Below are 16457 nucleotides of genomic sequence, written 5' to 3'. Positions count from 1 at the left end.
TCTATAACTGAAATTATTTGTGAACAGATGGATGTCAATGAATTGACCAAAAGTTAAGATCCTGAAGGAAGAGTTCCCGTTCCAAGGAGAAGGAGACAATGTTTTGTGGTTCCCTCAGGCAGTTAAATGAGTAAATATGTTTTTCCTGTGCTTACATTTCTTCACAACAGAGGTTGATCACACTTTAGACTAAAAGATAGAAATTTCCAACCTACGTTTGTCGTCAAGGAAATGGGAGAGAATCCTTCATGAGAGCAATGTTTTCATCCTACGTATTATGAACTGTAAAGAAGTGACCCAGATATGCTCTCGAATGAGCAAGTGTGTGGGAGTGATCCATGAACGATCCGTTCTTAAGATTGTGTGTCTGTGTGTTTGGGGAGGGAGGGTTTCTTGAGGTTCACATCACTTATTTTTACAATAGTTCAGACCTTACCATTTGTAATCTCAGCTTCAATTACATCAATAAATCTCAGATTGCAGTAACAAATTTGAAAATCTCACTGTGTCCCCAAACAATCTAGCCAATTTGCCACCGGGCTGATGTATATATTTTTTCCTTCCTCATAGATAACGTACTGACGATCTACATCTTGCTGTATAAAGATAATGGATTATCTCCATGTGTCAGAGGTTACCTGGGGGCCGTGGCAATGGTAGCCTGGTCATTATCCTCGACCTGATATTGAGACACATTTCAATTGTTCATCAGGAACAGTTTTATATCCTCCTGTCCATTTCTGAGTGTAATATCCACGGTATCCGGCTTTGTGCAAGCACTAACTGCTCTGTTTGTTTCACGGTCACTTTCACCGTTGTTCGATTTGTCACCATTTGTTGCCACAAGCAGAAACGTCAGTATTGTATTGAAAAAACGGCGGCTGTGGTTCTGGGAACAGTGACTGTATTGAGCTGATTAAAGGTTATTTCCTGGTATTTTATGCACACAGCTCAGCGTGGGCTGGGGAATATCCCTTTTTTTTATTCAACGATACATGCTTATTTTCTGGGTTACAGTGGAGTTCCTGCACAGCATTCTCACCCCGTTTGTCCCATTTCTGCTGAGTCTTTTGCTCAATGTTTTCACGGTTAGACACATTTGACAGACCAGCAGAGCTCGCAGGAGACTCCAGGCTCACACGAACAGGGACGCTCAGTCTGACACAGCAATGAGAAATTGACAACAAATCCATCATTTTACTCTTTGTCATCTTGGCCAATTTCATCCGGCTTTGGTCAACGTTAATGGTGTATTCTATATCGTATTGGATGTACTATATTGGGCATTTCTCTGTGTGTAAAGATGGCTTTATGCTGCAATTAGACTTCATACTTCATCTTCTCTGTTGCTGCGCAAACACAGCGATTTATGCCGTGATCCAGACTGCGTTCAGAGAGCAGCTGAAGAATGTGCGAAACTATCCCTTTACTAAAATTCCTCAGTCAAATTTCACTTATTAATCAATCCATCCGCGATGTTCTCATTTCATTTCATTGTTTCAGCAATGAAGTAACCTGTCGCTGTGGTGACAGACTGAAGGGAGTGCTGGTTGGTCCAACCATATCCCACAGGCGGTTAAAGGGATACATTTCAATGTTTCTCTCAAATCATGCTCTTGTGAGAAAAGTTGCTATCCCACTGACTGTATGTATTAGTTCAATTACTAAACAATAAAATTGATCATTTGAACAGTGCCAAGCAGCAGAGAGAACGATATCGTTGTTTGTGTTTGTGTTGAAGAAGGTGAGCTGGAGAGAGACAGACTCCGGCCTGGGGCCTGGTCCTCGGAAAGGGTGGAATCCCAGTAGTTGGGTTTAGGTCATCTGTCTTGGCTTGCAACTCTTGGTTCCCAACTCCGACCTGAACGTCAGCAGAATTCATTACTCTCCATTTGTCCCTCTCCCTTCATATGTCCCTTCTGCTTTCATACTGTCACTCTGTCTCTCTTTCTCTCCTCCTCCCATTTACACACTCTGTTCCACTGTCAAACCCTTCACCATTCTCTTTCACCCTCTCCCCGTCTGGAAAACTCTCGCTCCCACATTCCCTCTCTCCAACCTGTCTTCCTCGAGTCCGCTATCCCCTTCTGTTGCTAAGGGATCGTAGGCGGGGGCGGGGGACGGTGTGAAGATTCAGGCCATTGTTAGGTGAAGAGATGATTGTGATGTGGAGCAACAGGCTGTTGCTAAGAGAACAGTATGAGGCCTGGGCGAATTTTCTTTGCTAGAAAACACTGTGGGTGTGAGAACACTGATAGTTCTGAAGGAGTAAATGTGTGGGTGGCACCATATGTTTTGATTAAGCCCAGAGAGTTGGGGTGGGACAAATTTTCAATACACATAGAGCAGTTGCGGGCTGGGGGAGGACACACAACGTGTATGACTCAGGGAACAGCTTGGGGAAGATTCCAAGGGCCATTTCTAGGGGATTCAATGGGCAGGGAGTTGCATCCCAGTGCTAAGGGAAGGGAGATGTTGAGGTAGTGAGCATGATAGTGGACGAGTGAGTGGGGGGTGAGCGTGACGGTGGGGGAATGCGCGAGGACTGAGCGTGATGTTGGGTGAGTGTGCGGGGAAGTATGCTTGAGGGTAGAGTAGTGTGCAGGGGTTGAACATGTTTCTGGGAAAGGGAGCATGACGGTTGAGGAGTGTGCGGGGTAGTGGGAGTGAAAACTTGGGTGTGTACATTTAAGAAGGAGTTGGATAGAGCTCTCAAAGATAGTGGAATCAAGGGTTATGGAGATAAGGCAGGAACAGGATACTGATTAGGAATGATCAGCCATGATTAGACTGAATGGCGGTGCAGGCTCGAAGGGCTGAATGGCCTACTCCTGCAACTATTGTCTATTATCTATTGTCTATTGTCTATTGTCTTACAGGGAGTGAGCAAGATGGTGCGGGAGGTTGTGGGCGTGGGGGTGACTGTTGTTTGTGTGGCAGGAGTGATCGCAAAGGTCGTGTATTGTGCTGGGGAGTGACCATGATGGTGGGGGAGTCTGTGGGGACGTGAGCGAGAGTGTGGGGGTGTGTTCAGGGGAGCGGGGGTGATTGGGGGAAGTGTGTGATGCAGTGAGGCTGACAGTGCGTGAGTTTTGGGGGTACTGAGCGCAGCGGTGGGGGAGTGTGAGGCGGTAGTGTTGGTGATGGTGGGGGAGTGTGGGGTGAATAACCTTGATGATGGAAGATTGTATTGGGGCAGTGAGCCTAACAGTGGGAGAATGTGGGTGGAATGAGCGGAACTCTGTGGGAGTGTGCGTGGATGTTGGCGTGACAGTGGGGGCGTGTGAAGAGGATGGAGCGTAATGGTGGAGGAGTGTGTGGGGGAGTGTGGGTAATCGTAGTGGAGTGCATGGTGGAGTGAACATTACGGTTGGAGAAAGCACGGGGTAGTGGGGTGGCTGTCGGTACATGTGCGACAGAATGAGATTGGGGGTGGGGGAGTGTGACGGGGTGTGAAGGTGAGGGTGGGGGAATGTATGACGGAGTGAGCATGACAGTGAGGGAGCGTGTGATACGTGAGCATTGAAGATTTGCTTCCGTGATGTTCTGGGCTGTGCACACCACGTCGTCGAGTTTCTTACAGTCTTGGGCAGTCCTGTTGCCATGCCAGGCCGTTTTGCACCGAGACAATATGCTTTAATTTTTGCATCTGGAAAAGTTGAAAAGGGTCCTTATTGACATTCCAAATTTCCTGAGCTGCATGATGAAGAAAACGCTTTGTCATACCTTCTTAGTCATCTCACCTACGTGGGGAGTCCAGGACAGATTGACCGTTATTGTCACTCTGAGTAACTTGATTCTCTCAAACCGTGCAACCTCAGTTCCTTTGATACAGATTCGGTCGTGTGATGTGGTTCAGGAAGTATTTCCAAAAATGTTACAGGGTTTGGAGGGCTTGCAGTTCGGAGAAGCTGGGGCTATTTTCTGTGGAGTGTCAGAGACTGATGGGAGTGGTTTGCAGAATCTTTTGGGGCATGGATAGGGTGAATAGACAAGGCCATTTCTGTGGGGCGGAGGAGTCCAAAGTGGAGGGGAGACGTGTATGGTGAAACGGGATAGACTGAAAAGGGCTTGAATGAATGAATGCAGTCTGGGTTCCAGCCACACTTAAACCTCAGAACAAATTCCTCCTCCCTTCATTCTTAGACTGACAGGTATGACCCGTCTGTTCTGTCCTTTACTTGTCTGTTTTTTTTTTCCATTTTTGTGGGGTTTTTCCACTCCATTCTTCTCGGTGATGTGCTGATATCCTTGCCTCAGCACAGGCCCGGAGTGGCAAAACCTTAGCTGACATGGCCTCAGTCTTACTTCCGGCTGCGATATTGTTCCAGAGCAGTCTTCCAGCCTCATGACCCTCCAGGTGAATCACAGAAGGAGGCATGGCTCAGATTGGTGGCTCAGCAATTAGCGCTTCTGCCTTGCAGAAACAGTGATTCGGGATCGATCCCTGCCTTGGGCGACTGGAAGGAGTTTGCCCTTCTACCCGTGTTTGCGTGGGTTTCCTCTGGGTGCTCCGGTTTCCTCCCAAAATCCAAAAGATGTGCAAGTCAGGTGAATTGGCTACTAAATTGCCCATGGTGTTGGGTGCGTTAGTCAGGGATAGGTATGGGGTCCGTGCCAGGGTTGGTTACTCGCTAGAGGGTCGGTATGGACTTGTCGCGCTTAAGCGCATGCTTCCGGACTGCAGACCACCTAATCTAATTTAGAGCCTAGTTGCCCGTGTGGGCTGGGTTAGAAAGATTGGCATTCAGAGCTTTTTATTTCTTTTTTTTAAAATATTGCTACAAACTAAATGCTGAATTCTTTTCTCATCTCTTTACTTTTAGATTTTGTTTCCCTGTTAACAATTTGTATTAGAGGATCTGAACCCATGTAACTTTGTACTTTAAGTGGCACCTTGTGTGACATTGGAGTTCACGTGACAGTAAAGCCAAAATTTAATTCTAAATTGGCACTCTTTATTTGCAGAATACGCTCTCTGCCCCTGTACAATCCCACGAGGGAAAATACTGTCATCATTTGCCCTGTCTTAACAATTCTATACAATTCAAGGAGATCACCTCTCATTCCTCTAAATTCCAGAGAGTAGAGTCTCAACCTACTTAGCCTTTGCTCATGAGGCAATACCACCATACTGCGATTCATCGAGTGAAGCTACTTTGACGAGGCTTCTGTGAAATATCACTTAAAAGGGGGCCGAAACCGGCTGACATACTCTAGTTGTGGTAACTCCAGCGGCTTGTATGGTTGCGGAAAACTTCTCTACTCTTAAATTCCAACCGCCTTAAAATAAGAGTTCATTGCTGGGAAAGCACAGCAGGTCAGGGAGCATCCGAGGAGCAGGAGAATCGATGTTTCGGGCATAAGCCCTTCATCAGCAAAGAAAGTAGATTCGCCTGCTCCTCGGATGCTGCCTGATCTGTTGTGCTTTTCCAGCAACACACTCGCGACTCTGAACTCCAGCATCTACAGTCCTCACTTTCTCCCGTTAAATAATGGCCAACGTTCCATTATACTTCCTGTTTGCTTGCTGCACCTGAATGCTAGCTTCCTGTGCTTTGTGTTTCCTTTGCTACGGATTTCTGCCGTTTATCTCCACTAAAATAATTGTTATTTTTTGTTCCCCTTCCAAGGACAACTTTGCATTTTCGCTCATTATACTCAATTTGCTAAATTGTTGTCTCCCCACATACTGATATCTATTTGTGAAGTGGTTGTATCCCAGTTCCAATCCGTCCTTTCTCTTATTTTATGTTGTCTGCAAACTTTATCCCAGTATGTTCTACTTGCAGCCGCCAAGTCATTCATCTGTGTTGTATACAGTTGCAGTCCCAGAATGAATCCTTGTGAACCCCCCACTCTCAACTGGTCACCAACTTGAATAAGATCCTCTTCTTCCTGTTTAGTGTTTTCTGTCTGTAAGCCACCTCTCTGGCCATGCTGACATATTGCTTCCAATACCACTGGCTCTTATGTTAAGACTTAACTTTTGGGAGGTAAGTTGTTGAACGGCCACTTCATTCCAAATACGACATTAGTACTGTCTCCTATCTCACTCATCTGGTTGAGCCTTTCTCAAAATAGTCAGGCATGATTTCTCTTTCATGGAGTAATTTCGACTCTGCTTAATTACTAATATTTCCTTAGTAATTCATCCAAATACTTTTCCAACTTTAAGTGTTCAGCTAATCGGCTGATAGTTACGTGACTTTTGCCTCCGTCTGTTTTTGAATAGAGTGTCACCTTGGCGGTTTTCCAGATACATTATCAGATTTCACAGGTTCGGAAATTCACAACAAATACATCCACTATTACTGAAGCTACCTCTTTTATCTGCTTGTAATCTGACCAATGCTTGTGCCAGCACTAGCTGGCCCATACTTTTGATAAGGCAATCAATGAGAAAAATATTAATCAATGGTCATGCGTATAAATTCTTTGAAAGTGCATCAAGAAAAACGTGGTCGCGAAACTGAAGGTTGCATTTCACGAATTGCATGGGGTCAGTCGTGAAAGTCTGTAGATGGATATTACAGATCATTTGAATGTTGGCACATTTCCCACATATTGAGAACAAGCTTCCAATCCTGGCAAAGTCATTATTTGTTCAATCAATTACTCCAAGAACTGACCCCTAAAAGAGATTTATTGCGTGGTACCCAGGCACCAGCCTTGATTTCTACGATTCTGACTGTCCATTAATATAGATGCACATTTCCTAGTGGTGACCTCTCAGCACAAAAATTTCTGATAGTGGGTTATATGTAGAGAAGCAACCTTAATTGCATACGAAATTTACTCACAGCCCCATCAGCCCAGAGGTTGCCTTCTACTTAAAACGAATCAAACAAAAGATTGCATTTTTTACTTAAACCAAATATAAGAGGTTGAAAACATTTACTAAGCACTGTCTTTAGAAAGTAAAATTAGACAAATAACTCAGATGATTCCCTTTTATAAATGCGCTGAATATTGTTGGCATAACCGACATGCTGAACCAGTTTAGCAGTGAGAGGTTATGTGTAATTGTTTAATTAGTGAACCTATAGAGGGGACCAAGCGATTTGCCGGAAGGGGAAAGAAAATTCTTAAGAATTCTCGAAAATCAGGATTATTTTTCACCAGAGAACATAGGCGCATAGATTCACATTGGGAGAGAAGACTGGAACATTTTTCGTGCAAGACAAGTGTGCGAGAAATGTAATAGCGATTCAGCACTTGTTGTTTCTGGTGTTAATTTGTACATAGTTAAAATCGGAATTTGATAGATACCCAACTATTTTCAATACATTCTTGGTATTTTACTATTTGAATGGATTTTTACTTTGGATCCATTTGAAAAGTAAATATACATAAAAAACACTGTCCTCACCTGAGATGTGATTGCATAAAAATGAAGAGGTCAATGAATGAGTGTCGGATTAGGCTCTTGATCAGTAAGACATGTACTTTCACACAAAGTATATTATTGTTTTATTTTCACTACTGTCGGTACAGCCTCACCAGGCAATGGCAGTTCTGAGTAATTGAACATAAGCAGATAAATGGGAACAAAAGATGTACTTATGTCTACTGTGATCTGGTCTCGTGTGCCTCTTTTAATTTTTTTTGCAAAATGGTTTGCAGCTCACAAAAATATATTCGCTTACACACGCACATCACACAATATAACAATTCAGGATAAATTCTTAAACAGCTAAACATCAATTAAAATACAATTGGAAAAAAGTGCACTATCATTGGCAATAATAAACAATTCTATTATTTCTTGCAGTTGCCCTTTCTTAAACGCATTTAAATGGATTTGTTATCCAACATATTTTAAACTGTGAAAACATAAAAAGACTGATGCAGAAAGGTTGTGCTCAAGCGTCGAAGAGCCGAGCTAAAGACTTCATTTGAAGTATTCATTATTCTGCTAATGATTGGATAAATGGTGAGCTTGCTTGTTGTTTTTCCCTCCAAAATAGTTTGCACTTTGCAAATATATATTCTCTTACACACAATCTCTTTCATATTCTTAGTTTCATGCATAGTCCTTCACACACAATGTCACTGTCTCTCACACAGATTCACTCTCACACAAGATGTGACTCACACTCTAGCTACAATCTCATCTGACTTCACACGGTCTCACTCACATACATGTCTCACTCACTGTCTCAGTCACACAGTCTCACAGAATCTCAGACACGGACAGCCTGTCTGACTTCACGCAGTTTCACTCATACTCACGGTCTGACCATCAGTCTCAGTCACACGCATGGTCAGACTCACAATATCTCACAGAAGCTCAGACACTTACAGCCTCTGACTTCACACAGTTTCACTCACACACGATCTGACTCTAAGTCTCAGTCAAACGCATGGTCTGACTCTCAGTCAGTCTCAATCACACGCACGGTCAGACTTGACACTGTCTCAGTCATGCACATGGTCTCACTTTACATAGTCTCAGTCACATGCATGTTCTGACACTCAGTCTCAGTCTCACTTACACGCACGGCCTGACTCAATCTTAGTCACACGCATGGTCTGACTTGACACAGTCTGAGTCCCATGCATGGTCTTACTCTCTTCATCACACACACGGTGTGACCTGACAGTTTCTGTCACACGCATGGTCTGAGTCTCAGTCTCGCTGAGACTGAGAGTGTGATGAGTTCGACCTTTTCGTGTAACTGAGTTTAAACGGGAAAACTAATCATATTTAATGCGGGAATGGTGTTCTGAAGCTTTTAAAGGCCAAGCCAAACAGGCCAGCTGAAGTATTCACCACCCCACCAACGATTGCACAAATGCTGCGTTCATAGAAGCCCGACAGAATGCAAGCATGCCATATGGCCCATGCCGACCCTCCAAAGATCATCTCGCCACACCCACCACCTTTATTCGACATGGTGGTTAATTTCGCATGGCCAATGCACCTAACTTGCATGTTTTTGTACTGTGGGAGGAAATTGGAACATCTGATGTTATCGAACACAGGCAGTGAACCGATGCTGGAACCGAACCCAGGACCCTGGACTTGTGAGGAATTAATGCTAACCATTGAGTAAGCGCCCTGCCCTGGTTTGTCTCCAATGAACTATGGGGGAAACCAGGGAAATTCAATTGTAATTGAATTGAGACATAAATGATACTTTTTTCGAACTAATTAAAACATATTTTTGATGTCCATGAAAGACCATAAGACCATAAGACATGGGAGCGGAAGTAAGGCCATTCGGCCCATCGAGTCCTCTCCGCCATTTAATCATGGCTGATGCGCATTTCAACTCCACTTACCCGCATTCTCCCCCTAGCCGTTAATTCCTTGTGACATCGAGAATTTATCAATTTCTGCCTTGAAGACACTTAGCGTCCCAGCCTCCACTGCACTCCGTGGCAATGAATTCCACAGGACCACCACTCTCTGGCTGAAGAAATGTCTCCGCATTTCTGTTCTGAATTGACCCTCTCTAATTCTAAGGCTGTGTCCACGGGTCCTGGTCTCCTTGCCTAACGGAAACAATTTCCTAGCGTCCACCCTCTCCAAGCCATGCATTATCTTGTACGTTTTTATTAGATCTCCCCTTAATCTTCTAAACTCCAATGAATACAATCCCATGATCCTCAGCCGTTCTTAATATGTTAGAGCTACCATTCCAGGGATCATCCGTGTGAATCTCCGCTGGACACGCTCCAGTGCCACTATGTCCTTCCTGAGGTGTGGGGACCAAAACTGGACACAGTACTCCAAATGGGGCTTAACCAGAGCTTTATAAAGTCTCAGTAGCACAACGGTGCTTTTATATTCCAACCTTCTTGAGATAAATGACAACATTGCATTCGCTTTCTTTATCACGGACTCAACCTGCATGTTTACCTTTAGAAAATCCTCAACGAGCACTCCCAGATCCCTCTGTACTTTGGCTTTACGATTTTTCTCACCGTTTAGAAAGTAGTCAATGCTTGTATCCTTTTTTTCCAAAGTGCAAGACCTCGCATTTGCTCACATTGAATTCCATCAGCCATTTCCTGGACCACTCTTCCAAACTGTCTAGATCTTTCTGCAGCCTCCCCACTTCCTCAGTACTCCCTGCCTGTCCACCTAACTTTGTATCATCGGCAAACTTCGCTAGAATGCCCCCAGTCCCTTCATCCAGATCATTAATATATAATGTGAACAGCTGCGGCCCTAACACTGAACCCTGCGGGAAACCGCTTGTCACCGGCTACCATTCCGAAAAAGAACCTTTTATCCCAACTCTCTGCCTTCTGTCAGACATCCAATCCTCAATCCATACCAGTAGTTCACCTCGAACACTATGGGCCCTCCCTCACCTTGCTCAGCAACCTCCCGTGTGACACCTTATCAAAGGCCATTTGGAAGTCGAGGTAGACCACATCCACTGGGTTTCCCCGGTCTAACCTACTTGTCACCTCTTCAAAGAATCCAACAGGGTCTGTCAGGCACGACCTCCCCTTACTAAAGCGCAGCAGGTCAGGCAGCATCCAAGGAACAGGAGAATCGACGTTTCGGGCATAAGCCCTTCTTCAGGAATTCCTGTAGAAGAAGGGCTTATGCCCGAAACGTCGATTCTCCTGTTCCTTGGATGCTGCCTGACCTGCTGCGCTTTTCCAGCAACACATTTTCAGCTCTGATCTCCAGCATCTGCAGTCCTCACTTTCTCCTCCCCTTACTAAATCCATGTTGACTTGTTCTAATCCGACCCTGCTCTTCCAAGAATTTAGAAACCTCATCCTTAATGATGGATTCTAGAATTTTACCAACAACCAAGATTAGGCTAATTGGCCTATAATTTTCCATCTTTTGTCTTGATCCTTTCTTGAACAAGGGGGTTACAACAGCGATCTTTCAATCATCCGGGACTTTCCCTGACTCCAGTGACCTTTGAAAGATCTCAACCAACGCCTCCGCTATTTCCTCAGAACTCTAGGATGTAGCCCATTGGGGCCAGGAGATTTATCAATTTTAAGACCTTTTAGCTATTCTAGCACTTTCTCTTTTATAATGGCAACCATACTCAACTCAGCACCCTGACTCCCTTTAATTGTTGGTATATTACTCAGATCTTCCACTGTAAAGACTGATGCAAAGTACTTATAAAGTTCTTCTGCTATTTCCTTATCTCCCATCACTGGGCTTCCAGCATCAGTTTGAAGTGGCCCAATGTCTACTTTTGCCTGTCGTGTATTTCTTGTGTATTGAAAGAAACTTTTACTATCACATCTAATATTACTGGCTAGCCTACCTTCATATATGATCCTCTCCTTCCTTATTTCTATCTTTGTTATCCTCTTTTTGTTTTTGTAGCCTTCCCAATCTTCTGATTTCCCAGTGCTCTTGGCCACTTTATAGGATCTCTCTTTTTCTTTGATAGATTTCCTGACTTCCTTTGTCAACCACTGATAGAACTACACAGTGACATCAATAAGTTTCATCCCACCATCAAACTCACCATGGACTACTCTCGACTGTCTGTCTCGTTCTTGGACACGTGCATCTCCATCAAGGACGTACACCTCAGCACCACACTCTACCGCAAACCCACAGAGAACCTCACAATGCTCCACTTCTCCAGCTTCCACCCAAAACATATTAAAACAGCCATTCCCAATGGAAAAGCCCGAGGCATACACTGGATATGCTCAGATGAGGAGGAACGTGATGGACACCTGGAAGTACTCAAGGATGCCCTCACAAGAACGGGGTACGATGCTCAACTCATCGACCGCCAGTTCCGACGTGCCACCGCAAGGAACCGTAATGACCTCCTCAGGAGACAGACACGTGCTGCAACTGACAGGGTACCCTTCGTGGTTCACTACTTCCCAGGGTCTGAAACATTACGCCATGTTCTTCGTGACCTGCAACACATTATCAATGAGGATGAGCACCTCACCAAGACCTTCCCCACACCTCCATTACTTGCCTTTAAACAACCGCCAAACCTCAAACAGATCATTGTTCATTGCAAACTGCCCGGCTCTCAGGACAACTCCTTACAACCCTGTCACGGTGGACGCTGCAAGACGTGTCAGATTATGGACATAGATACCACTATTACGCGTGGGAACACCTCCCACCTTGTACATGGCTGGTACTCATGTGACTCAGCCAACGTTGTCTATCTTATACATTGCAGGCAAGGATAACCGGAGGCATGGTACATTGGCGAAACCGAGCAAAGGCTACGACAACGGATGAATGGGCACCACAAAACAATCAACAGACAGGAGGGTTCCCTCCCAGTTGGGGAACACTTCAGTGGTCCAGGACATGCAGCCTCGGACCTTCGGGTGACCATCCTCCATGGTGGACTTCGGGACAGGCAGCAGAGGAAAGTGGCCAGGCAGAGGCTGATAGCTAAATTCGGTACCCATAGGGAGGGCCTCAACCGGGACCTTGGGTTCATGTCACATTACAGGTGATCACCATTGCACTACACACACACACGCACATATTCCTACACACACACACACACTCACATACACACTGACACAGGTACACACAGACGCGCACACAGACACCCACACGCACCCTTATAGATACACACACTCCCACACATGCACACCCTCACAGACTTAAGACACTCTGCACTCAATGCACACACACACACTTTCTCACACTCACAACCCCCACCCCAGACAGACACACACACAGACAGACAAAGACCCACATGCACACATATATTTTGTGTGGTGAATTTGTACTTGCAGAGTTAAATTGCACTTTGTTCAAAAACTGCATATATTCATGTAGAACTCTGAGCTCAAAAACAGCATGAATTTATGCAAAACTCTGTTATCTCAGTTTTTAGATCAGAATCAATCTAAACATCAGGTCATAGACAGCACACAGGGGGCTAACACCTTTAACATCTTGTCTAGCTATCACCATTGTTAACAGCTAACCCGAGAATGCAACTATTAAACAAAAGGGTTTTGTGATTTACACATGAAAGAAGTGAAACTATCACTGAATTCTAACAGATGAAAGGCTTAACAGACAATCAATCTTTCAATGTATAATTTCAGTTACATCACACTGCAAATTTTTGCTATAAATTCTGTGTTACAATTGAGCCCTCCACAATCACCTGATGAAGGAGCGTTGCTTCCAATTAAACCTGTTGGACTATAACCTGCTCTTGTGTGATCTTTAACTTTGTACACCCCAGTCCAACACCAGCATCTCCAAATTTTGTCAGCCATGGCTGTCTAATCCCTCCCTGGATAATCTCTCTCTTCTTGGGGATGAACTTCTGTACAGTGTCCTCAATTTTACCCACAAACTCCTGCCATTTTTGGTCTACTGTCTTCCCTGCTAGGCTCTGCTTCCAGTCTATTTTCGTCAGTTCCTCTCTCCTGCCCTCATAATTACCTTTATTTTACTGTAACACCATTACATCCGATTTTGCCTTGTCTCCTTCAAACTGCAGACTGAACTCTACCATATTATGATCGCTGCTTCCTAAGTGTTACCTCACTTTAAGATTTTTTTTATAAAGTCTAGTTCATTACATAGCACTAGGTCCAGAATAGCCTGCTCCCTTGTGGGCTTCATGACAAGCTGTTCCAAAAAGCCATCCTGTAAGCATTCCATGAATTCCCTTTCTTTGGATCCACTGGCAACATTATTTACCCAGTCCACCTGCATATTGAAGTCTCCCATGATCACCGTGACCTTGCCTTTCTGACATGCCTTCTCTATTTCCCGGTAGATGTTGCACCTCTGGTCCTGACCACTGTTAGGAGGTCTGCACATAACTCCCATTATGGGTTTTTTGCCTTTGTGGTTCCTCAATTCCACGCAAACAGACTCCACATCATCCGACGCTATGTCATTCAGTGCCATAGATTTAATTTTGTTCTTAACTAACAAGGCAACCCCACCCCCTCTTCCCACCTCCCTGTCTTTTCGATAAGTTGAAAACCCTTCAATGTTTAACTGCCAGCTCTGACCCCCCTGTAACCACATCTCTGTGATGCCTACCACATCATAATCATTCACGATGATCTGTGCCATTAGTTCATTTGCTGTGTTACGAATTCTACGAGCATTCAGGTAAAGTGCTTTAATGCTAACTTTCTTATCATTAGAGATATTGGAAGTCATAAGATATCCTAATTTATCCTTCCTTTTTGCTGCATCCCCAGTCTGTCTCAAGTTTAAATCTGCCTGCACATATGCTATCCTGCCACTTATCTTTCCATTTAACTCCATACTCCCTATCGCTTTCACTTTCCCTTCCCCCAACTCAGAAGTTTAAAGTCGGACTGACCATCCTATTTATCCTCTTCGCTAGAACATTGGTACCTGATCGGTTCAGGTGGAGACCGTCCCAACGGTACAGATACCCCGGGTTCCAAAACTGATGCCAATGCCCCATGAAGTGGAATCACTCTTTCCCACACCAATCCCTTAGCCACGTGTTACTTCCCTAATTTTCTTATCCCTATGTCAATTGGCACGTGGCTCGGGCAGTAATCCGGAGATTATGACCCTTGAGGACCTGTACTTCAATTTCCTTCCTCGTGCTCGATAATCCCCAAACAGGTCCTCCACCCTAGCTTTGCCTATGTTGTTAGTCCCAACGTAGACCACAACAACTGGATCCTACCCCTCCCGCTCCAATATCCTTTCAAGCCGGTCAGAGATGTCCCACACCCTGGCACCGGGTAGGCAACACACCGTGCGAGACTCCCAATCCGGTTTGCAAAGGATACTATCTGTCCCCCTAATTATAGAATCCCCTATAACAACTACTTGTCTTTTTGCTCCCGCCTCTTGAATGGCCTTCTGCACCATTGTGCCGTGGTCAGCTGGCTCATCTTGTCCACAGCCCTTTTCCTCATCCGTACAGCGAGCAAGAATCTCATACCTGTTGGACAAGGTCAAGGGCTGAGGCTCCTGCACTCCTGAACTCAGGTTCCCCCTACCTGCCTCACTTACAGTCACATTCTGATGTCCCTGATCACTAAGTAAATGTGAATTACTTAATCTCCCAGGTGTAACTGCCTCCTGAAACAAAGCGTCCAGGTAAAACACCCTCTCCCGGATGTGCCGCAGTGTTTGAAGCTCAGATTCCAGATCATTAACTCGGATCCGGAGGTCGTCCAGCAACCAAAACTTGCTGCAGATCTGGTCACTGCCATTCACAATGGGATCAGCCAGCTCTCACATGATATAGCTACAGCACACCACCTGCCCAGCCATCTCTGCTTAGTTAATTACTTTATTACTTCGTACAGGTTTGAGTTAAAAAAAAACTTTCTGATATCTCTCTGCTATCGTCTTTTTCTAAAAACCAATGAATAGATAAACAAAAAAAGTAACTTTTTAACCAGTCACTAATAAAGAAATAGAAAATCCTTACCTTAAAAAAAACAGAGTACTTAATAAGGGGGTTAGAGGAGGAGGGCGGGAGGGAGACACTACAGTTGTAGAGTCTCGCGTTTAGCCGCCTTCCTGATTTGTATACTCACTGCTTTCCTTCCCGGCTGCCCTCTGGTCGTCGTCACTTCCTCCTGCTGCTCCCGCTCTTTCTGTGAAGTTAAAAAACACCGCTGCCCGCTACCTGTAAGTAATTTTAAAACAAAATGTCTTACCTTAGCTGTAGTTTAAACTCAGCTGCTGCTCGCACGCAAAATGGAAAGAGTAGTGACAGATGTCAATTCTCCAGCCTTCCATAAAAAAATCGCTTACGTGCAAGATGTTTCAAAAGCAGAGACAAACACTTCACGCAAACGAACAAAGTTAAATGTTACACAACTTGTCCAAAGCAAAGTCATTGTTATGCAAATTATCCCACAACTTAAATAGAATGCTGCTGAGGTCATTTATTCATATATTGCAACTTTTCAATACTGAGCGGTGGTTTTGCATCCAATAAATCTACTCATTACAACTTAAACTTACATAGAAGTGGGGATCTTCATTTGGCGAATACGAGTATTTTTATCGGTTACGACACGGCAGTGAACACTTCTGCTTATTAAATCAAAAACCCAGAAAAGCTCACTTCCCATCGTAATCTGTTCAAGGAGGAGTGACAGAGAACTCCCAAATTCCACGATTTAAAAGAAATAATTTCACTTTATTCTTTGACTGTGAAAGCGAACGTTCAGCCACCGCTATTTAATACAACTATTTCAAATGTAGCACTTGTTATCTGCCTTCACCTTTATTACAATATAGTATTTCAATTAACTCCTGTTAAAAATTCATCAACTTAAATCCAAAACTGAACAGCGGCTGTTGTCATCGGTGTCTGTCTTCCTCTAGCTAATGATTTACCTGGTCATCTTTACATGAAAACATACCTTTGGCAGAGAGTGATTTCAATGGAAGTCTATCTCGGTGCCAGTTAGTCTCTGTCTAAATTTCAAAATGTTTTTATTTACAGCCCAAACACCAGATCATCTCATTGATTCGAGGTTGGCAAATC

This window comes from Chiloscyllium plagiosum, unplaced genomic scaffold (genome assembly GCF_037043375.1).
Source record: "Chiloscyllium plagiosum isolate Xiang-an unplaced genomic scaffold, Cpla_swu_hap1 HiC_scaffold_45, whole genome shotgun sequence".
NCBI lineage: Eukaryota > Metazoa > Chordata > Chondrichthyes > Orectolobiformes > Hemiscylliidae > Chiloscyllium > Chiloscyllium plagiosum.
Note: the sequence above shows the minus strand (reverse complement) of the source record.